This window comes from Solea senegalensis, unplaced genomic scaffold (assembly GCF_019176455.1).
Source record: "Solea senegalensis isolate Sse05_10M unplaced genomic scaffold, IFAPA_SoseM_1 scf7180000017127, whole genome shotgun sequence".
Classification (NCBI taxonomy): Eukaryota; Metazoa; Chordata; class Actinopteri; order Pleuronectiformes; family Soleidae; genus Solea; species Solea senegalensis.
The window spans coordinates 2,156-23,720 of NW_025322249.1; the positions used below are offsets into that span (position 1 = coordinate 2,156).

A 21,565-nucleotide genomic window follows, 5' to 3' on the forward strand; every position below is an offset into this window, starting at 1 on the left:
AGGGTGGGGTGAATGCCAAGGGTGGACAGCTTGTGGGTGAGTTTGTAGGGGATGACCGTGTTGAAGGCGGAGCTGTAGTCTACAAAGAGTATCCTGATGTAGGACTCCTTGTTTTCCAGGTGGGACAGGGAGTGGTGGAGGACAGCTGTGATGGCGTCGGTGGTGGACCTGTTGGGTCGGTAGGCGTACTGCAGGGGGTCCAGTGAATCCGGGATGCTGCTCTGAATGTGCGCCAGCACCACTCTCTCGAAACACTTCATTATGATAGGAGTGAGTGCTACTGGTCTGTAGTCATTCAGGCAAGTGGGTGGGCTCTTCTTGGGGAGGGGGACGATGGTTGTTGTTTTGAAGCAGGAGGGAACGGTGCTCTGGTTTAGGGAGAGGTTGAATATGGATGTGAAGACATCAGCCAGCTCGTTAGCACATGCTCTGAGTGCACGGCCAGGAATGTTGTCTGGTCCTGCTGCCTTGTGGGGGTTGATTTTCTTCAGGACTTTGTGGACCTGACCTGAAGAGACTGTTGGTGGTGGTGAGGGGGGTCCAGTGGTCCAGGTGTGTGTGTGTGTCCCTGTGTTGTTTGTTGTAGCCTCAAAGCGGGTGTAGAAAGTGTTGAGGTCGTCTGGCAGGTTGTCTGTGGAACTGATGGTGCTGGTGGTGGTCTTGTGGTCTGTGATGTGCTGCAGGCCCCTCCACATCCGCCCAGAGTCAGCAGTGGAATAGAAGCTGTCCAGCTTCTCTCTGTACTGCCTCTTTGCCGCTGTGATGGCGTGTCTCAGTCTGTACTTGGCAGTTTTGTACTCAGCTTCGCTGCCTGATTTAAATGCAGTGGAGCGAGCACGCAGCATGCTTCGTACCTGAGTGTTTACCCAGGGCTTCTGGTTGGGGAACTTCCTGACATGTATGGTGGGCACGATGTTGTCAACACACGTGCTGATGTACCCAGTCACATACTCAGCGTAGTCCTGTACACTGACAGAGGAGTCCTCCAGAGTGGCTGCAGCTTTAAAAACATCCCAGTCTGTCGTAGCAAAACAGTCCTGCAGGATGCTTTCGGTGTCTGGGTTCCAGAGTTTGATGACTTTTGTGGCTGGGTTTGCTTGTTTCAGCCTTTGTCTGTAAGCGGGGTACATAAACAGTGAGATGTGGTCAGATTGTCCGAAGTGGGGGCGGGGTGCAGCCCTGTATGCACCACGGATGTTGCTGTAAACATGGTCCAGAGTGTTCTTTTCATGGGTGGGAATGTCTACATGCTGGCGGTATTTGGGGAATACAGTCCGTAAGTTGCACTGGTTGAAGTCTCCAGCAGTGATGAAAACGGCATCGGGATGAGCCGTCTCCAGCGCGCTGATGACGTCATGGAGTGTGCCGAGTGCTGCGGTGGAGTTGGCCCGTGGGGGGATGTAAACAGCGGCCAAAAACACAGCAGTAAATTCCCTCGGTAGATAATAGGGACGGCATTTCAGTAATAAAAACTCCACGTCAGGTGAACAGTGCTTCTGAACAGTCTGTCTGTCTCCACACCACGTGTTGTTAATGTAAACACACACACCCCCTCCTTTTGCCTTACCGGAGGCTGCAGTCTGGTCTCCTCGGTGCACGGAGTGAGTAGTTAGCTGAATAGCACACTCCGGGATTTTGTCCGAAAGCCAGGTCTCTGTGAAAATGAGAGCACAGCATTCCCTCATTTCCCGTTGGGTTGAGATCCTGGCTCGTAGCTCGTCCAGTTTGTTGTCCAGTGACCGCACGTTAGCGAGCAGGAGGCTGGGTAGCGATGGTCTGCTAGCGCGAGCTTTTAGCCTAGCGTGTAGCCCAGCCCTCTTCCCCCGCTTACGTCGCCGTCTCCGGAGCACCTTCCTGGGGTCAGCGTACTCACTCGAGCTCGGGGCTTCGGGGCCTGCATGGGGGTGGTGGTGGCGGCTGCGAGAGCGAACAAGCTCCGGTAGCTCCGGTGGAATATGAAGAGTTAAATCCAGATGGTTATGAAAACTACCGATGTCCAGAAGTGCCTGCCTGCTGTAGGTTACCAGTGCATGGCATTTCGGAGAAAAAGAAAAAAGAAAACACACTAAAACACTAGAAAAAAGCCGGCATACGAGAGCGGAGCGAGCAAACACGTCAGCCACGGGGGGCGCCATGTCTAGCGAACTAATGAGCAAACATCAGCTCTTACAGCTTCCTCTTTTTCACAATCCTGACATCACACACCTTGGTCGACCAATCTCTGGCGGCCCTCTGTCGCGAGAGGGGCTGCACACGTTAGCGGGACTAATTGATAGTCAAGGGGAAATAATCGTGGATGAAATAGTCAGCAGACTCAGAATAAATAATCGACATAGCAAAAAATTAACTGAACAGATCTGTCAAAAAATCTCTGATGCAATCCCCCCACATTGGCAGCAAGCCTTTTACAGGACCAGTGGCAGCATGCAGGATGACGCCCTTGTTTTTCGCACAAGTGCTCACCCGGTCTCAAAAACTCTGTCTGAACTTAATACTAAGTTTTGGTACAGCACACTACTCATGAAAACAGCTCAAAAACCCACAGCAGAGTCCTACTGGCAGAAGCGCTTTCCTGCTCATAACGTTTTGTCAATCTGGAAAAACATGAAAAGTCCCTTCGCCCACCCTCAAGCCACAAATACCGACTTCAAAATAAGGCACAGACGCATTTTCACTGGTGTCATCCTGCATCAAATAAATAAAACTGCTTATGGGAGGGTTTGCACTGTCTGTAATTTGAACGATGAGACCTTTGACCATCTGTTTCTCACTTGTCCCATCTGTGAGGTCTTCATCGATCGTGTCCGGACCTTCCTCATCAGCCACTGTAAACTAAGGACAATGACATCTGTGGATTGGCAATGGACTTGGCTATTTGGAATCACTAAAGGCACAACTGGCATCAACAAGACAACAATCAACATCATGCTCTCCATCGCACGCCATACAGTTTTCATCGCCAGGAACTACATCCTACACGAAGATCTGCACATTGACAGATGGCTTCTCTTCACAAGCACAGTCAAAAGTCACTTCCGGCTACTACATGCTGCATACACAAACATTTTTCGGGAGAGGTTCGCAGGTGGGACAACATTGTTTGAGTCTGTGACTGATGACAACATAGTTTTTGGCTTCTAACTTTCTGTTCCTTTTTTTTTTTTTTATTTATTTATTTATATTTTTTTTTATTATCATTTTTTTGTTGTGTTAATGCTTGTCTTTTGTGATGGTTACAGTTCAGTTCTCCTTAATCAGTTGTTTTATGTACATGAGTACTCTATTTAATTTTTTCTAAATACCTTTTAATGCACTTGTTTGTCAATTTATGTTTTTGAAAGTATTTTTGATAATAAAAAAAAAAAAAAAAGGGATCTCGTCTGATCTCGGAAGCTAAGCAGGGTCGGGCCGGGTTAGTACTTGGATGGGAGACCGCCTGGGAATACCAGGTGCTGTAAGCTTTTACGCTGCTGCTGCTGCTGCTGCTTCCTTACAAGAAACATGGGCTCGCAATTAAATTGACGCACAGGCACGGGTTGATGTCTTTCTGGTTTCAGCTTCGCTTTGCTTTTCACAGAAAAAAGAGAATGGTGCACCGTTCCTGGTGGCACTGCAATACCAGGTCAATGCAAGGAGTGAAGAGAGCAAGCCCCAGTTTTCACCTCCCACTGCTCAAAAATGCATTTAATATTTAATCCCCATATAGAGGACATATCAGATATTAAACTGATAAGAACAGATACTACACTTGATCTTAGCCAAAAGGCCGAGAAGCGATGGCCCACAGGTGTCTGGGGCCAACCCAAGATCTTGGCACACAAGTCAGTTGTTGTGGTGCCATGTTTTTAAGGGCGCATAACAAAGGCTGCTGCTGCTGATCACCTCCGCCCCAAGGTTGACCTAAGTGCACCTCTGAGCCTTGACAGACAGCTGCTTGACATTTGACACACTCAAAGGGCGCAGCCTTACAGCAAAGCCCACCAAAAATAACTTAAACTCTTGAACGTCCCTCTCCACGGAAGTCTTTAGTAAAAGGCGAAAGACTTGTGCATTTTGAAGAGAAACCAGAGTCAACGTAGCCCCTGTCCTGGAGAGCAGCCGAGGAGTCTATCCGCCGGAGTCACCACAGTCTCGGTCGGCCGGCCGGCCGGCCACCTTGGGACGGCCTTCCTTCAACGTTTTTGCTTAGTCGGCCAATAAACCGCCCAGATTTGACTGCATGTTTGGAAGCGCTTTCCTACTGTCGGTTGTGCGCTGCAGTTTTCTATCAGTCGCTGAGGCTGTGGCACATTCCTCGCTCACTGGCACACCTCCAACATTTAGTGGTAGACGTGAGTGCATGAGCAAAGCAGCTCCGTGTCACACTGAGCAGTACAAACTGCCGGGCCATTTCCCACCTCATCCGGGCTTCTGAAATGGTGAGTTGCTCCTGGCATCACTTCAACATCAGGTCACTGCACGGAGTGAACAGAGCAAGCGCCAAAGTATTAACCCTTGGCATGATGGCCATGGATCCATCTCCAACAATCGAGTTCTTCTACAAAGAGTTGGGAAAGGGAGCGTGACATTTGCTTTGAGCTGAAAGACAACACCCACAACCATCACGTTCCCAGCAACTTGGAAAGACTGGGGATGTTGCTCCGCAAGGACGTGAGAAGTTTGGAGATGGGCACACAACGTTGAACTTCGGGCGGCTGACCTTTGCTTACAACGACATCATCGGGGGAAAGCGCGGACGCAGCACCCCACTAGCAAAAATTATGCAGTCAAGACTCCCACGTTTGGGGAATTTGCAGGGGTCAACACAGCCGGAGTGCAATGGCTGAGCCTCGCCCTGGGTGAACCGCCTTCTTGATCATGGTATCTCCCCTGCCAGGTAAGTATGAGGTGTACTCGCCAAACACCGGGTGGCTCTTGCCAGACACAGCTCTTTGGCTGATGGTGCTGGAAATGAATAATCCCAGAGGCCAATGCCTTGACTCAGTTGCTCGTTAATGCTGTGCTATGTTCAACTTCAACCTCCAGCACACATTGGAGAGGAAACACTCGACCTTTTTTACTGGCATACCTGGCTGTCGTTTCCTATAGATTCAGCAACAACTGGACATGACGGCACCAACAGCCGCTTGCCCATCTCGGTGTCGCTTCCCGATACTGGACTAGAGTGTAGCATGTGGTGGAGATAAAGGCTGAAGTGCAGTGTGTCCGAAAGGCTGACTTTTGAGCCCCGCCACGCGCAGGGGGCCTTGCCTAGTCCATAAAGGCACTCTCTGTCGCCAGCCCCTCGGCTTACGGCCATACCACCCTGAGCACGCCCGATCTCGTCTGATCTCGGAAGCTAAGCAGGGTCGGGCCGGGTTAGTACTTGGATGGGAGACCGCCTGGGAATACCAGGTGCTGTAAGCTTTTACGCTGCTGCTGCTGCTTCCTTACAAGAAACATGGGCTCGCAATTAAATTGACGCACAGGCACGGGTTGATGTCTTTCTGGTTTCAGCTTCGCTTTGCTTTTCACAGAAAAAAGAGAATGGTGCACCGTTCCTGGTGGCACTGCAATACCAGGTCAATGCAAGGAGTGAAGAGAGCAAGCCCCAGTTTTCACCTCCCACTGCTCAAAAATGCATTTAATATTTAATCCCCATATAGAGGACATATCAGATATTAAACTGATAAGAACAGATACTACACTTGATCTTAGCCAAAAGGCCGAGAAGCGATGGCCCACAGGTGTCTGGGGCCAACCCAAGATCTTGGCACACAAGTCAGTTGTTGTGGTGCCATGTTTTTAAGGGCGCATAACAAAGGCTGCTGCTGCTGATCACCTCCGCCCCAAGGTTGACCTAAGTGCACCTCTGAGCCTTGACAGACAGCTGCTTGACATTTGACACACTCAAAGGGCGCAGCCTTACAGCAAAGCCCACCAAAAATAACTTAAACTCTTGAACGTCCCTCTCCACGGAAGTCTTTAGTAAAAGGCGAAAGACTTGTGCATTTTGAAGAGAAACCAGAGTCAACGTAGCCCCTGTCCTGGAGAGCAGCCGAGGAGTCTATCCGCCGGAGTCACCACAGTCTCGGTCGGCCGGCCGGCCGGCCACCTTTGGACAGCCTTCTGAAGGATGTTCCTTCCTCAGGTTCGTTTGGATCCTCGGTTGGAAAGAATGGAGGATGCAATGTTGAGTTTGAGCAAAGCAGTTCTTGTTTATTCTTGAGTTACAAAATGGCACAAAGTACAAAGTGTAACCCGAGAGTCGCAGCTGGAGTCTGGGTCCGGTGTGGAATTCCGTGTATCTTATAGCTGTGGTAGGGGGTCGTCTGAGTCGTGTGAGTCATGTCCTTATAAGGAGTCGTTTGTCTGTTAGGGCTGATGTGGTAGTTAATCATGTGGTGTTATGCAAATCTTGTGGCACCAGTGTAGTGCAGCTAAAGTGTAGTTAAAGTCGTTTAAGGGAGTGAAAACAAGATATGAGACTGGTACATCTGGTAAACATAATATGTAAGTCATGTCAGAGGAAAAAATACTGTCTTCAATTAATATGTAAGTCATATCAGAGGGAAAATACTGTCTTCAATTCCCCCTTTTGGCCTCTGAAGGAGGCCAACATAAATGGTGGAAGGAATGAGCAAAACACTAAATACAAGAAATCAACATAAACAAGAGAAAACAACAAAATTCCAGAAAGACAGAAACAGCAGCAAAGATCTAAAATGGCACTACCAACATTCATTAAACTGGAAGGGTGGGGTCAGGGGAAGGGTCAAAGGAGGGAAGAGGGTCATAAGATAACATCTGGTAAGCAGGTGGGTCAAGTTTCTCGATGGCCTGAGTGATGAGACGATTGCAAAGGGACCGGGCGCAAGGAATACAACAACAACCGCAACAAACTAGAACAGCCGCAAAAATGGAAATTGAGACCAAAACAGAAGATGCCAAAGCCTTATAGCGGCCGAACACGTCCATCCACTGATCCCACATGAAAGTGTCCACTCCCGAATGTTCCTTCATTTTCTTATTCAACGTGCGCAACCCGTCTAGTGCCTGAGTGAGACGGCCGTTGGAATCCGTATTGTTAAATGTACAACATTGGTCGCCAAATATAGCGCACACACCCCCTTTTTCAGCCAGGAGCATGTCTACAGCAATCCTATTCTGGAACGCCATTAGGGATGTGTCCTTCAATTGTTCGTGTACCGCGGCAAACCCTTCTTGGGTCCAATTGCCGAGCCGCTGTACATTATAATGGACGTAATTAATCCGATCCACATTTTTGTTAGTCGTGCACCACCAGCAGAGTATTGATTCAAACCCAGCAGCAACTTGGTCAGTGAGTTTGTATTCGTCGGGTATGCCTCAGGGAACTCCTATGGCATCAATGTATGTGGGGTCAGATTGTGATAGTCATTGGCGAGAATCGGAATTGTCGCGCTTCACCCGCCCCCAATGCTCGGGAATCAGGCTAGACAATCGATTTAACAGGGCTTTCGCAGAAGTGGGATATATCGTGACAGGCAACAACAAGGTAACCAGCGCACAGCTACCGAATGCGTTCCGTGGCATTAGGTCATATAGTTTGTCAGTCCCGCACCACCACCAGATGTCACTACGAGACTTGGGGTGGAAAGTGGTGTCAGCTGAAGTGTTCGACGCGCATAGTGCTGAGTTCACCCGGCCAATGTATTGCCCGGTACCAGTCAACTGGACACAGGAGAAGTTCGCCACCGCCACAGTTGTGGAGAATATCGGTTTTAATTTTTCGCCCGATGTAAGGGGATGAACGTAATCCCAAAACGAACAGTTGGTGTTACCGGGATTGTTGCGGTTCATAACGTCCATGATACAGCTGGCTGGTAACGCGGCGGGAACTACGCGAAGCAGGGGTCTTGATCCCATGCAGACCACGCAGCTGGTCCTAGACGCGTTGGCCGCCTGTTCAGCCAAAAGTAGCCAGTTATTGCCGGTAGCAGCAACGCCCATGGTGGCCCGAAACCAATCATCAGACGTGTCCAATGGTTTAGACACGATCAGTGCAGGTCCGAATTCCCCAGATCCTTTGCTAGTGTTAGGGGAGTTTTCATCGTTTACAATAGTTGTGGTCGCAGGTTTAGTAAAATTTCCAGTACATATGCGCAATTGCCAATATGGTTGGTCAGTTGAGGCGTCCCCATGCGGTGCCAGTACGAAGTCCCGGCACTTTGATTCGGTAATGGGTTTTATGATAAGGCGAAGTCCTGTCGACGTTTTCATGAGTGTCAGAAGATTCCTCCATGCCTTCGGTCCCTCCCCTGAGGTCCAATCACCCCAGTCATCCCCAGTCTCTGCCACTAGATTCTTCCACTGCCAGTCATCCCATCCTCCCTGTGTTAAGTACCATGGAAACTTAGCGTATCTATAGGCGGCGATAGAAGCCCCATTTCTGGCTTATCCTACGGATGACCAGGTCAGGTCAGCGGTTGAGTGGGTACCTGTCGGAATACAGAGGGTCATAGATCTATAACCTTTTATTAAGCAGCCAGAAGGTTGGTTTACCACCTCCCGTTTTTGCCTTTTAAAGTCATCTACAGCCGTCACGAGAGAGGGTGATAAGGTCGGGGTCAGGCACCAAAGAAGAGGAAACACTATGATACAAGATAGTAACATCAAGAAACACATGGATCCGCGCAGTGACCAGTCATAACGGCGAAACGGGTGCCAGGGGTGACGTTCCATTGCGCTTCAACTGCTCCTAACCTAACCTAAAATTGAACACTTTAATACCAATGTACACGTAATATTTGTCAATAGTATAAAATAAATTTTTTTTTAAAACAAATGTTAAATGGCGCCCTAACCTAAACGCTTGGTCCCTGTCAGGAAAAGGTGGATTAGTCCCCACAGAACAGTGACAATGACAAACAGTCAACAAAGAATAACAATGGCAGTGGTTGGAGTTGACATCTTTGTCCTGTCATTCAGTGCTGACCGGTGGTTGGATGCCACACATCGGAGAGTATAGGTGTCTCATAGCTTAAAGCGTGTGAATACGGAGAGGATTAATGCACAAATATTCAATAACAACTGCAGTACAGAATGAGTTTTAGTCTCTGCCAAGCTTGCTTTGCTATTCGTATGGGCGAAAACCTGCGGCCTGATTATTTTATGCAGGGAAAATACACCATACAGCCCCCTGGCCAAGGGCGGCCTTAAAGGAACAGATAAGAGAATACACAGACGGTGTCAATACAATGTGAATTACAGCGATGTTTCGTTCTTCATCAGTTGTGCGTTTCTGGATAGCCTTGGGTGTTCTACCTGGCTATTAGACACCGAGGGTATTATTCTGACCCTGCGTTCGGTGCCTCCCTATCGGGCGCTTCAGGAGGGGGTGAAGAACCTTTGTCTGGAGAGCACTGGGAAAGATGGTACCAGGTGTCCCCTTTTCCGGCCAGCCGGACGGCATGTGAGGTCCTCTCAGTCACTGTGAATGGTCCCGTCCACCGTGGCTCAGTCCACTTTCTCTTCAGCACCTTCAGGTACACTCGAGGGGTGACGTGTATCGGTTGTCCTTGCCCTGGGTCTCTGGCGGTCTGCCTGGAGAATCTGGAACCCAAGAACTGAACGTTTGGCATATATGAGATGTGCGGTTTCTTACACAAATCTTCTGTTGGTGTCATAGGTCCCATGGGTCCAGGAAACGAGCGACCTGTATGGAGCTCAAAAGGCGAGTATCCAACTCGAGGGTTAAGAGACATTCTTACACACATCAATGCCATCGGGAGGGCCGTCAGCCAATTTGTCTGTTTTGTTGCAATGATTTTGTTCAATTTATCTTTTACGGTCCGATTCATTCTTTCCACATTACCCTGTGACTGAGGGTGGTAAACTGAACCAAATTTATGTTGGAGCCCCAACATTTCATCAACTTTCGCCAAATCCTTGTTTTTGAAATGAGTGCCATTGTCACTCTTGATGGATTTGGGAAAACCATGTGTTGGAATAAAATGATTCACCAAATGTTTACACACACTTAAAGCATCCTCTTTTCTACAGGGGTATGCTTCTGGCCATCCCGAGTAAGCGTCAACCATAACCAACAGGTATCTGTACCCATTCACAGGTACCAGCATGTCTGTGTAGTCGATGGTCACTTCCTGTCCTGTAAAGAAAACTTGGTTTGTATTACACCCTTTTTCAGGTTTCAGGGTTGGTCTCACTGTACATGTATTACACACTTCACAATGTTGCACATAGTCTTCCACCATTTCCTGAATAAATGGATGCCACCATGCTTTTAATCGTCTGATGGTTTCCTGTTTTCCCACATGTGTGGGGCCATGTGCTTCTTCAATCAAACTCTTGAGCATGGCAGCTGGAGGTATGGGGCGTCCCCCTTTTCCCCAGATGCCATCTTCAGTTTGTATAGCAAACTTGTGTTTCCACATAGATTTTTCCTCAGGGCTTGCTGCTGCTTGAATTTTCAGCATTGTTTGGGTGTCCAATTTGGCTGGGATGGGAGTATTGTCCTGATTATCACTTAATACTGCCATTTGAGTGTCCGTTGGCACATAACCAGCCGTTTTCTTTGCAATTTCATCTGCTGCCCGGTTGCCTCTTGCAACCGGGTCATTTCCAATTGCATGCCCTTTGCATTTGATCACTGCCACTTTAAAAGGACAGTGCAAAGCCTGATGTAATTTTATTACATCATCAGCGTTTTTTACTAGAGTTCCCGAGGCAGTCACGTATCCAGTCCTTTGCCATTCTGCTAGTCCGTAGTGAACTGCTGTTACTACGTAAGCAGAGTCAGTATAGATAAGTACAGTCAAGTCTGTTGCACATAAAAGTGCTTCTGTCATGGCGATCACTTCTGCTCTTTGGGCAGATTGTCTGCCGTCGATCATTTCTGTCTTTACTGTTGTATGTTGTCCGTCTGTCTGTCGTATGACCGCTTAGGAGGATTTCAGTCCGTCACCCTGTCTGAAACAACATCCGTCAGTGAACAGTACAAGGTCTGGGTTTGTCAATGGTTCCATGTATAAGTGTGACCTAACTGTCTGTGATTCTTTATCTCTCTGTGCACATTCATGTGGTTCACCTTCTACAATACCATCTGCCATGTTTGCACCTTCATGTTTAAAAATCAAATTTTGTGCAGTCAGAACCCTTTCTAACTTTCTGTGCCTACTGGCTGTCATCGTGAACAATTTACTAGTTACATACTGTACAACACTATGTGACGTGAGGATGTGTACAGGGTGCCCCATGGTCAAATGAGAGGTTTTTTGCAAAATTCTTGCTAGTGCCGAGGCATATCTGGCACATGGTGGGCTTTTGGCCTCATAAGGGTCCAATGTCACTGAACAGTACATATTTACAAATCGGTCAGTACCTCCCCCTTTTTTCTGAAAAAGCACGGCGGAGACAGACTGCGATTTTTCAGAAACATCCAAGTGAAACGGCTTGCGATAATCGGGGACACACATGTCTGCTGCTGCCGCCAGCTGTTGTTTGAGAGAAATGAAAGCCGTATCAGCCGATAAGGTCCACTCTAAAGTCGCGGTCAGATTAATCATCTGTCGTAATGGAGCACAATGATCGCAAAAATCTTGAATGTAATGCCGGGAATAGTTAGCTAATCCAAGAAAACTCAACATGCATTTGACTGTAACTGGTTTGGTGTAATGGAGAATTGTGGAAGAAGAACTAAGGCCAGTACCATTGGTGGATAGTACTCTGCCCAGAAAGGTAACAACTGGTCTCCAAATCTGTAGTTTGGACCGTGAAAGTTTGAAGCCGCAGGAATGCAAGTGTTTCAGTAAAGAGCCAGTAGCCTCAAGACAGGTTCGCTCCGTGGGAGCCCCCAAGAGCAGGTCATCTACATACTGGACCAAGAGAGTGCCCACAGGAAGGTTCAGAGTTTGCAACAAGTCTCTTAAAACAGAGTTAAAGATACCCGGAGAGAGAACAAAGCCTTGTGGTAACCTGGTATATGTGTACCGGGTTCCTTCGAACGTGAAAGTAAACAAAGATCGCATAGCCTGAGACAAAGGTAGGCAGAAAAATGCGTTTGCCAGATCAACAACTGTAAGGAAAGAGTGTTCGGGCGAGAGCATTGCCAATGCAGCATGAGGGTTAGGAACCGGCGCGATGGGGGTGAGAACTTTTGAGTTAATCAACCTAAGATCATGTACCATACGATATTTGCCGGTCCCCTTCTTTTCGATTGGCAGTATAGGAGTGTTCCAGGTTGCGTCAGAGGTTACTTCTAGAACACCTGCCTGTAATAAACCAGCGATAGTTTCTTTGATTCCCTTCCGGCCTACAGGGTCGGTGTAATACTGAGGGACATGGACATAGCCTTCAGATATGTCAAATGTAATGGGAGCAACGGTAGAACAGAAACCAACATCCGTTGGTGAGGTTGCCCACAAGGAAGAAGGCATTGAGTTGAGTAATGGGCCTGCCCCTTCCGAATCTGTATATTCACGACCATGGTGTCTTTGTAAAAGTTCATGGTGCAAGATGGCAGGGACGGGTTGCTCTGACAAAGAAATGCGGTACATGCCAGACGAGGGAGAGAAAGCCAATATAGGGTGGAAAGTAGACTGCCAATCTGTCAGAGAGACGGCGCGTTTGGTCATAGGACCTAAGTCCTTAGCGGTGTGAGATGGGGCAATGCCCAGAGTGATATGGGGACTACAAGGGGGCAAGGAGGGATCTGGAGGTGACTCCATTTTATACCAAAGTTGTTGATCGTCAGCCAGAATGGTTTGTAGAGCAATCCCTTCAGGCCCTATCAGTAGAAATGGATTTGTTAACAGCCATTCTTGACCTGAGATTTTACCAAAAGCTTCCTCATAACACACATCTCCTGACCTATCATAGTACAGTGTACAATGTAACGGATCTATAGGGGACACGTATGGGCGGAGGGCAATGCACCAGGGCCACCAGGACCGGATCTCGGCGTCAAGCACTTGCCAGGGTGTGGATAGTAGCTCAATTTGGGCCCAATATATGTCTGCCATGGGCTCATGTGGGATGGGTTGGTCAACGTCCATCAACGGAAACATTCCATTGCCGCAATTCTCCATGGATGTATTGCATTGTAGTCCGTTCGGAAAAGTGAGCAACAGTCCGTCAGAGGAGCAGTGAATCATTACTGCCAGCCTAATCAACAAGTCTCTTCCCAACAGATTGATGGGGCATTCAGGCGCATAGATAAAAGAATGTTGATGTGTTTGTCCAGCAAGAGAAACAGAGACGGGCATGGTAAGTGGCAGGCGCTGCAACTGTCCAGAGAAACCAACAAGTGAAACTGTTTGGGAGGAAAGAGCTATGAAACCAGGCAAAGAGGACAAAGTCGAATGCCGAGCTCCAGTGTCCACCATAAATGGAAAGGAAATCCCGCAAACAGTCATCATGAGGGTGGGGTCCTGCAGCCCACCCAGTTGATCTCTTTGGCCCCTTCATTGTTGGGGGTATTGTCCACCCGGTGCCAGGTTCTGGTTAGGGTGTTGTGGGTGTTGTGGCGGACTTGGAGGTGGTGGCCCTTGTGGGTGAAATGGGGGTGGGCCATAGCCACCACGCCCCTGTTGTCGTCTCTTATGAGGGCAGCCCGTTGAGATATGCCCGTACTCACCACACGACCAGCATTGTACCGACCCCTGATCCTGATTCCAGCCACCCCGCTGCATGCCTCCTCGACCTCCTGGAGGACCATTACTTCCCCTGAGGGCATGATTATTGTTATAGCCCCGCCCTGCATACATCTGACGCCCATTCCTATTACAATACCCACTTTCACCTGAGTACATCTGCATATGTGACTGTACCTGAGGTGGGTCAAAATCCCATCCCGTGTGACCCGTACCTGGCCATGGTGGCTGTGGAATGTATGGAGTGTAAGTCGTGGGTGCTGGTTCAGTTTGAACATATTCGGCTTGAACAGGGGCTTGCGTTACTGCCCTGTGATTCTTTGATTGAGAAGCTTCCTGTTTTGCGCTCTGCACCTGGAGTGCGAGTAGCTCATTTTTTAGTTTTTCCATTTTGTCCTCATGTGATCCAGCCTTGTCTGAATATTTCTGTAAGTGATGCTTAAGATGGGAGCACCATCTACTATGATCGGCGGTCGGGAGGTCTGGATTTTCTACCATACTATTTTTAACAGGTTCTGGCATGCCTTCAATTACTGCTGACCTAAAGAGAGAAGCAGCCATTGGAGATTGCATGGGGTTTTCTCCTGTTTTGCTAACAAAATCTTCTTCTGCCCTAGCCAGAAAAGCTGAGGGCGACTCAGCTGGTTGAGGTGTATATGAGAGTTCCGCATATGTTACAGTTGGGGTGGGAAAGTGTTCACGAATTGCCTCCCTCAGTGTCTGTAACATGGCCGCCGTTAGAGGAACAGAAGGGTCAGCCACAAGCCATGGACAAGCAGTTCTTAAAGGCATGAGTTGTGTGGAGGAACAGCATCTAGAAAGTATAGAGCTAATATCTCCGGCTGAGAGCAATATACCAGAAGTCAAAGCTCCAAATTTGCGTAACCATATTGCTCCTCCTCCTGTGAGGGCAGGAAGTTGGCAGGCTAAAGCAGTCACATCAGTAAATGAGAGGGGTTTGTATTGTGTGTGTACTCTACCATCAGTATCTTGTCTATGGAAAACCGGAAGCTGATACGCACCACCCTCCGCTTTCTCTCCATCATACTCCTCTCCGCATTTTCCAGACGCCATCAATAAGTCTTTGATTGCTTGACTATCTTTAACTCGCTGTCGTGTTCCTATGGGGGACCTTATCGCGGATATTTCCGGCACTTCTTTTATTGTTGGAAGCAATCGTTGTATTTTTTCTTCTAATTCGTCCAGTTCATTCTCTTCCTCTTCTTTACCTGCCTCTTCTCGCTCGTTCCTCTTTCTTTCATGTTGGTGTTTCTCTATGTCAACCAGTATTCTCTGCATTTCCTTCTTCATTTCTTCCCCCAACATGGGATTTGCTCCCATAGTCGTGGCGGTAGATAACGTAGTTATCATGCCTTTACCCAACATGTCTTCATCTACGTAACCTTTTTTCCATCCGTCCAATAATTTCTTCACATTGCTCATTTTAGCACTCACTATTCCTTCTAAAGTAGTAAAACCGTCAGCATCACCTCCCTTAGTTTCTGCTGTATTTGTACTAGCTGAACCTGGTGTTGTAGTTACTTTTACTTCTAACTGTTTCTTCCTAGATGTTTTGTTATCTATCATTTCTCCTTCCAAACTGCCACTAGTAATCTCGAAAATGGGCAGTTGGAATTGAAAAGGATTTGTTGATTCTACCTGTTGGAAAAGGTTCTTGTTACTTGGGTAAGGAGGCGGTTCTAAACTCGCCCGTGTCATATGTGTCTGACTGTGAGTCTGTGTGTGTGTGTAGTCATGTAGTGGAGGATACAGGCCACCAGGTGGAGCAGTAGGCTCACATTCTGCGCTCTGGTTCCCACCCCCACGTTTTACGTCATCAGTCTTTGCTGCGCAGCCAGTCTGCGCACCAGGCTGTTGTTCTGGTTGGGGCAACATTCCTCCGTCTTTCCACATTTTTGGTCCTGTGCACAGCGCGACACACCGCACACGCTGTCTCAACTTTTCCAACCTCTCCAGACTGGCGCTCTTTTGCCGCCCTTTACTCGACCATTTCGGAACTTTTTCTGCCGTCAATTCCTGCTGTCTCGTCACGATCTGACCTTCCGCTCTATTCATCAAATCCATCAAACCCTTTTTCACCTCATAAGGCGGAAAGTGTCCACTTTTCTGGCATTTCTCAAACCATTTCTTTAAGTCACGCTGTTTCTTATCTCGCTCCCCCGCTTCATGATTGTATCCATGAATTTCCAAAGCAGCCTCAAACTGCTCTTTCAGTGTTGATCCACTGTCCCTGAGTGTCCCTAAATCAAACCACTGTTTCTCAGCGTCAAATTCTCCGTCTATTCTGTTAACTTATTTACGTCGGGCAGCGCCCTTCCCCACAACTTTATTATTATGTGCTTCACTTATAAAGAAGCCTACTTCAAAACTTTACACGTTAATATTTCGTAACCATATGATTTACGTCACCACAGGACAACCTCTTTCAGGCGTATAAGGCTACCATAACCATGTCATTTACGTCTCCACAGGACAACCTCTTTCGAGGAATACAAGGCTAATATTTCGTTTTTTCTACCATAACCATGTCATTTACGTCACCACAGGACAACCCCTATTGGGAATATGTAATGGCATATTGCATGCACACAGATGTTTCTTTAGGTCACACAAGGTTCAGTGGTTAGTTGTTTCTTGGGTCACACGAGGTGTAGAGGGCAATTATAAGTTTCCCATTTCATCTCAAGGTCCCTGTCCTCCCAAGAAACTCCCTGCTCTCTACTGATATCTGCAAGTTTCTCACAACAGCTTATTGGCATCATATCAGACAACTACTCTATCCAATGAACCTTCTGTTCTTCTGTATCACGTACACATACTGCTGAAGACATGTTTATATACGCCTTGTTTCTCTCTGCTCAGTGTTGTTCACTTTGCAGACTCTTCGACTCTGTAAACTGTGCTCCTCTGGTTGCAACTCAGATTAAATCAACTTGCTTGTATTCATCCGACTCAGTTCTCGTGCTTCATCTCACTCACAAAAGTTCCCACAACAAATACAAGGCTAATATTTCAACTTTTATACCATAACCATGTCGTTTACGTCACCACAGGACAACCCCTATTGGGAATACAAGGCTAATCTTTTCCCACTATTTAATCTATCCCCACAAAACCTTTACTTTATTATCCGGATTTCACAGCAACAGCTCACTTCAAAAACAACATCGCTTTTAGACGACTGAGGTTCGGAATAGAACACCAAGCGTGAAGGTAAAATTCCTTCTTACCTTATTTCAGGTTAGGGCCCCGCAAGGCGTTCCACCCAAACCACCAGTCTTTGCCAATTCTTCAAACGTCTTTCCTAGAGGATCCTGTTCGTGACGCCAAATTGAAGGATGTTCCTTCCTCAGGTTCGTTTGGATCCTCGGTTGGAAAGAATGGAGGAGGCAATGTTGAGTTTGAGCAAAGCAGTTCTTGTTTATTCTTGAGTTACAAAATGGCACAAAGTACAAAGTGTAACCCGAGAGTCGCAGCTGGAGTCTGGGTCCGGTGTGGAATTCCGTGTATCTTATAGCTGTGGTAGGGGGTCGTCTGAGTCGTGTGAGTCATGTCCTTATAAGGAGTCGTTTGTCTGTTAGGGCTGATGTGGTAGTTAATCATGTGGTGTTATGCAAATCTTGTGGCACCAGTGTAGTGCAGCTAAAGTGTAGTTAAAGTCGTTTAAGGGAGTGAAAACAAGATATGAGACTGGTACATCTGGTAAACATAATATGTAAGTCATGTCAGAGGAAAAAATACTGTCTTCAATTAATATGTAAGTCATATCAGAGGGAAAATACTGTCTTCACTTCCTTCAACGTTTTTGCTTAGTCGGCCAATAAACCGCCCAGATTTGACTGCATGTTTGGAAGCGCTTTCCTACTGTCGGTTGTGTGCTGCAGTTTTCTATCAGTCGCTGAGGCTGTGGCACATTCCTCGCTCACTGGCACACCTCCAACATTTAGTGGTAGACGTGAGTGCATGAGCAAAGCAGCTCCGTGTCACACTGAGCAGTACAAACTGCCGGGCCATTTCCCACCTCATCCGGGCTTCTGAAATGGTGAGTTGCTCCTGGCATCAGGACAGATAGGGAAAGCTGCCGCTCCGGTCGATTCGGGGTGCCGCACCCGGGCCGGCCAGCAGGTGGCAAAGGACGGGGAGCGAGTGCTGGGGGGAGGCTATCCCCGATCGACCCGGGCACCCCATTTCTCACACCGGGGATATCAGTGGCTTGATATCCCCGGTGTGCCCAAGCCCCCCGAACTTCATTCGTCCCCCAGAGTGCCCCGGGCTTGATATCCCTGGTGTGCCCAAGCCCCCCGATCTTCATTCGTCGCCCAGAGTGCCCCGGGCTTGATATCCCCGGTGTGCCCAAGCCCCGATCTTCATTCCGCCCAGAGTGCCGATATCCCGCCCAAGGCCCCCGAACTTCATTCGTCCCCAGAGTGCCCCAGGCTTGATATCCCCGGTGTGCCCAAGCCCCCCGGACTTCATTCGTCGCCCAGAGTGCCCCGGGTCTGATATCCCGGTGTGCCCAAGGCCCCCGAATTTCAGGCAATCGCCAGAGTGCCGCGGGGGAGGTATCCAGAGTCTGCCCAAGAACCCCGAATCTCAAGGATTTGCCCAAGTGCAACCAAATACTTTGGCCATCCTAAATTGACCCAAGGCTCCCGAATCTCAAGGATTTACCCAATTGTCACTGACTACTCTGGGCATCATAAATTGACCCAATTGCCCCCGAATCTCCAGCACTTACCAGAGTGCAGTAGGCGAGGCAACCTCACCCTGAGGTGCTTAGTATCGTTCTTAGTCATGCCACAGGCACTCTGGTGAATTCCTGGAGATCCGGGGGCCTTGGGCACATTGGGGATATCAAGTCCGAGGCACTCGCCTGAGAGTTTGGGGGCCTTGGTTAAACTGGGGATATCAAGCCCGAGGCACTCTGGAGAATGCCTGAGAGTTTGGGGGCCTTGGGCACACCGGGGATATCAAGCCCGAGGCACTCTGGGGATGAAGGAATTTCGAGAGCCTTGGGTAAACTGGGGATGCCAAGCCCGAGGCACTTAGGAGAATGCCTGAGAGTTTCATCATAAATTGACCCAAGGCCCCCGAATCTCAAGGATTTACCCAAGTGTCACCACCCACACTGGGCATCATGAATTGACCCAAGACCCCCTAATCTCAAGGATTTACCCAAGTGTCACCGACTACTCTGGGCATCATAAATTGACCCAAGGCCCCCGAATCTCAAGGATTTACCAAGTGTCACCGACTGTGGGGATTTACCCAAGTGTCACCACCACACTGGGCATCATGAATTGACCCAAGGCCCCCGAATCTCAAGGATTTACCCAAGTGTCACACCCACACTGGGCATCATGAATTGACCCAAGACCCCCTAATCTCAAGGATTTACCCAAGTGTCACCGACTACTCTGGGCATCATAAATTGACCCAAGGCCCCCGAATCTCAAGGATTTACCCAAGTGTCACCACCCACACTGGGCATCATGAATTGACCCAAGACCCCCTAATCTCAAGGATTTACCCAAGTGTCACCGACTACTCTGGGCATCATAAATTGCCCCAAGGCCCCCGAATCTCAAGGATTTACACAAGTGATACTAAGCTCCTCAGGGTGAGGTTATGCGGGCACTGGGGGTGGTCTTGGTGGGTCTTACCAACCTTTTCAGATGAAGACTTGTCGTCTGACGCTTTGGTTATCAAATAATGTGCACATACACCTGGAAACAAGGAAATGAGGGAAGTTGTGTTTTCAGGGCATTTTGGTTAGCCTGTGTGATCTTAGAGCCTCTGAGAAAATCCAGAGGCTGTGATATCACACAGGCTGTAAGCCTCCACGCCACGTCACGGCAGTGCCCATGTGGAGGTAAAAAAAATAAAATAAAATAAAAAATGGAACCAAAATAAAACAAAATAAAAACTATAACAGAAACAAGAAAAATACAACAAAAATAAAAACAAGAAACCAAACAAAAAAATAAAACAAAATAAAAACTAGAACAGAAACAAGAAAAATACAACAAAAATAAATAAATAAAGACAACACAGAACCTTTTTTTTTTGTTTTTTGTTTTTTGTTTGTTTGTTTTTTTTTGTTTTTGTTTTTTTGAACACACTCTCACACACATAGACAGACAGACACTCATGTCCTCCTGGCCCTGGACGGAAACTTTTTTTTCGGGCTGAAGCCAACCCTCACTTTTATCTTTTTAACCAGCAGCTGTGAGGGAGAGGGCCCATACTTCCGTGGGGTAAGCTTCAAAACAAAGAAAAGGTACACATGAGCTTAGTGAACTTGGACTGTGGTGTGATAGCAATTGCAAGGTTTTATTTTAACTTACCTTTGGATCCCTCTCCTCCTCAGCAGTGTCGTGCGTGGAGGTGGAGGGCGCAGAGGTGGAGGACAGAGCGGAAGCAGATGAGGGAGCATGTGTTCCTCTTCTGAGTGACATGCAGACAAAGAGCTCCCTCATCTGCTTCGCTCGTGTCAAGGTGTTGTGAAGGGAGTAGAAACGCTCCTGCGTCCGAACGTCATGGCACATGAAGGTCGCCACATGCTGCCGCACTTCTGAATCATTGGACTCAAAATTCTAGAGAAAAGAAAATGAGGCATTAATGAACAAGTTTCAGTGTGACGAACACAACTGACAGGCCACAAATTGAGCAAATCCTCATCATGTTTTTTTGACACCTACATAGGTCGCCACCGCCGACCTGACGTCCATGAGCGTGGGCGATCCCCTCAAGCCCATCTCTTTCCAGGCCTTCCGGAAATATTTAACCAGATCCTTGGCCTTGCCGCGGCCAAGGGCGGAGAAAAAGTAGGGGTTGGTGGGGACCGCCCGCTGTCGGAGGCGGAGCCACTCGCTGCACCACCCATACTCTTCGCTTGTCAGGTAAATCTGCGCCACACCAAATTTGCGAACGGTCTTGTGCTCCATTACCTGCAGGAGACAAAGTATGACACCGCCAATTTGTAAGTGTGGTGCATGAACAAAAATTGACGTCTAAGTGTTGGGAAAAGTTTGGGAATGAGATTAAACTGATACTTACATTGACCAGGTAGCCCGCCTTCTCATCTCCCACGGCGTCCTTTACCTCTTTGACCTTCATTTTAGTCAGGACGCCTGACCTGTGGCCATATATACAGGAGAGGTAGGCCGCCAGGTACCCGAAGAACCTGTAGCGGGTCCTGGGGTCTCTGGCTGGCGCCTTTCTCATGTCCTCTGTAATTAGAGTAAGAGACAGAAGAGAACCCTTAGACATGCACACTTAAAGGTTTTAGGCTCTGACAAAAAGTGTGTGAGAGAGAAAGAGAGAGAGAGGCAATACAGACTCACCAAGCAATTCAGGCATTTTCGCCCTGGCACTGGGCCAGGGCGAAAATGGGCCAGGTCACTGGGCCAGGTCCTCCTTGGACACCAGCCGCTGCTGCTTGTCCTGTTTAACAAGCGACTGGTGTCCAAGGAGTTTCCTCCCAAGGTCTCTGTACACCTTTCTCAATTCCCTCACGAGGACATTGACCTGGGAGGTTTTAAGGCGGCAGTGCTTGGGCGGCGTGTCCCTCAGGTGTTCCAGGAACGAGATGGCCTGGCCCACATACAGCGCAACTGTCGTTGGGGCCAGGCCAACATTGCGCAGGAGAGCAGGGTAACTGTAGAAAGAAGACCAGTCTGGATTTAGTTTCAGTCACATCTTTCCAATACTTCATCATCATCATCATCAAAACCTAAGCAAAAGACTTGCAAAGAAGGAACATGCTTATCCTCCGTGCATTCACTACTTACAACTTCAGGAGGGGGATGTTGAACAAAAATGTCCAGTCCCAGAGTGCCAGAGAAGGGCAGCCGAGGCAAAGATACTTTATGAAGACCTTGGCCCGGCTGACCTTCGTCTGTGCATTCTCT

At 48.2% G+C, this 21,565-nt stretch overlaps 6 non-coding genes across 6 annotated transcripts; 1 reads left to right on the forward strand and 5 right to left on the reverse strand.

Moving 5' to 3' along the window:
- Positions 1–3,585: 3,585 nt before the first annotated feature.
- LOC122763900 lies at positions 3,586–3,778 on the reverse strand. The gene has a single exon (XR_006359419.1). It is a non-coding gene; the product is annotated as a U2 spliceosomal RNA (small nuclear RNA).
- A 182-nt stretch (positions 3,779–3,960) lies between these two features.
- On the reverse strand, positions 3,961–4,073 carry LOC122763897. The gene has a single exon (XR_006359416.1). It is a non-coding gene; the product is annotated as a U5 spliceosomal RNA (small nuclear RNA).
- Positions 4,074–4,720: 647 nt separating this feature from the next.
- LOC122763899 lies at positions 4,721–4,884 on the reverse strand. Its single transcript, XR_006359418.1, has one exon. It is a non-coding gene; the product is annotated as a U1 spliceosomal RNA (small nuclear RNA).
- A 403-nt stretch (positions 4,885–5,287) lies between these two features.
- Positions 5,288–5,406, forward strand: LOC122763896. Its single transcript, XR_006359415.1, has one exon. It is a non-coding gene; the product is annotated as a 5S ribosomal RNA (ribosomal RNA).
- A 118-nt stretch (positions 5,407–5,524) lies between these two features.
- On the reverse strand, positions 5,525–5,717 carry LOC122763901. The gene has a single exon (XR_006359420.1). It is a non-coding gene; the product is annotated as a U2 spliceosomal RNA (small nuclear RNA).
- A 182-nt stretch (positions 5,718–5,899) lies between these two features.
- Positions 5,900–6,012, reverse strand: LOC122763898. Its single transcript, XR_006359417.1, has one exon. It is a non-coding gene; the product is annotated as a U5 spliceosomal RNA (small nuclear RNA).
- Between the last annotated feature and the right edge of the window lie 15,553 nt (positions 6,013–21,565).